This window comes from Ornithorhynchus anatinus, chromosome X1, assembly GCF_004115215.2.
Source record: "Ornithorhynchus anatinus isolate Pmale09 chromosome X1, mOrnAna1.pri.v4, whole genome shotgun sequence".
NCBI classification, from domain to species: domain Eukaryota; kingdom Metazoa; phylum Chordata; class Mammalia; order Monotremata; family Ornithorhynchidae; genus Ornithorhynchus; species Ornithorhynchus anatinus.
The window spans coordinates 105,222,102-105,224,358 of NC_041749.1; positions in this window are offsets into that span (position 1 = coordinate 105,222,102).

The window sequence follows — 2,257 nt, forward strand, 5'->3', positions numbered from 1 at the left end:
AATAAATTGTGGATATTTACATGAGTGCTGGAGGGCTGAGGGTGGGGTGAATATCAAGGGCTTTATAATAATAATAATAACAATAATAATAATAATGACATTTGTTTAGCACTTACTATGTGCCAAGCACTGTTACTGTAAATACAAGTAATCAGATTGTCCCACATGGGGCTCACAGTCTCAATCCCCATTTTACAGATGAGGTAACTGAGGCACAGAAAAGTTAAGTGATTTGCCCAAGGTCACACAGCAGACAAGTGGAGAAATCAGGATGAGAACCCACAACCTCTGACTCCCAAGCCTGTGCTCTTGCCACTTGGACATGCCACTCCTCCTCTTAAGGATCTAAAAGGTAGAGATCCAAGCTCAAGGATGACACAGATGGGAAGAGAAGGGGAAATGAAGGCTTAGTCGGGGAAGGCCTCTTGGTGAAGATATAATGTTAGTAGGCATTGAAGGTGGAGAGAGTGGTGGTTTGTCACAAATGAAGGGTGAGGGAGCTCCAGGCCAGAGAGAGGACATGGGCAAGGGGTCGTGGCAACATATGACCCCCTGTCCCTATGTCTTCTCTCTCCCCTCTTCTCTTCCCCTGGCCCACCATCATCCTTCCTCCATTTCCTTTATTTCTTCCCTTTCCCCACTGCCCAGTCCCACAGATCCTGCTCTTGTGCCTGTCTCACCATCCCTCTTGCACTCCTTCCTTTTCTTCTCTCATCTTTTCCTTCTACCCCCCTTGTCTCTCTCCCAGCCTCATCTATCTGTCTCCCACCACTGCTCTCCCCTTCTCTGCTGGCACACCCAGCCTCTCCTTTTACTAGGTTCAAGAACAACTTGGATATATCTGTGGGTGAGAGGATCACACCTGAGAGGGAAAGTTAGGGATGATAGGGAGAAGAGTTAGAATGTTTAGGAAAAATGACAGGATCCATAAATGGTAGACATGTGATTGGTTGTTTAAGAGAAAAGTGTAGGATGGGACAAGGAACACCCTGTCTCGGGGGACAGTCAACAGCTGATTCTTCCAAGCATCTTTGGTGGCTCTAGTAGACTCAGATTTCTGGGCTGGATGGGCTGTGAATCTCACTCAGTGGGATATTTTTTATGTTAGAATCAATCCCTCTATGCAACCAACACAGACACAAACACACACTCACCCTGCTTGGCATGATTAGCCCCGTGTCTCTGAATTTTACCAGCAGAGCAGCTACCTTGGAATGGGAAGTGATTCCTGGGAGGCAGGTAGGGCGAGTTACCTGTCTGTAAATACATAAACAAGTATCTTGCACTCTCCTTCACCTATCTCCAGGGTTGTCTTCCCCCTACCCCTAAACACACACACACAGACTCCATACCACCCATCCACTCATCACATCTGTGGCTAGGGAGTGGGGGATAGAGCATGCAGGGAGGAGAGGAGGAGGTTGTAGAGGGATTTTCCTTACCTCCCTCTGGTTAGTTTCGGTCCCTGGCTGTGTCAGGGATGTGAATTAGATGCCCGGCCCTGTTGTACTGCAGAGTGGCCACATCTAGATCTGTTACTGCCAGGAGGACTATCAGGCACCAGGGCTGGATAAGCGAGATTCTGGGACCATCAGACTCAGTTGGGCAGTCGGTTGGAAGGTTGGTGCCGGTCCAGGGCTCTGGCCCCACGGGGTTGAGCTCCTCTGCTGTCCCTGGTCTACTCTGGGTGGCAGCTTGAGTGTGAAGGGGGAAGAGGGACATGGGGCTGCAGGGGCTGCTGGGGCTCTGGGCAGGAGCATTGCATCCTCACCCACGGGTGGGGAAAGTGCAGGTGGGAGCAGAGCTCATGGCAGAACTATTTGCAGAAGTCTCTGGGCCACTGGGGTCCCCAGCTTGTGGCTCCCTGAGCTCCTTCTTAGAGCCCAGCTCCCCTGGGCTCTGCTGATGAAGATGTTCCAGAGATTGTTGATCAAATTTAGGGAGGGTGACAGCTCACTGTTCTTATCACAATGCTTGGCACAGAGTAAGCACTTAATAAGTACTATTACAACTGCTATCATTATTTTAAAATTGTTATTCCTGGGACAGTGCCTGGCTGCTCCCCTTAAAGAAGGGATAGTTTCTCCACAGGCTATGGTCACCTGAGATGTCCTGGCCATCCATCACTGGATCTCCAGGACTAGCATCTCTCTGACAAGCACTCCTTACTGCATGATTCTAGGGACAGATTGGGTCTCTGACCCTTTGTGGAAGGGAAGGCCAGTCAGCAAGATGATTATCCCATTCCTTCTGGTGC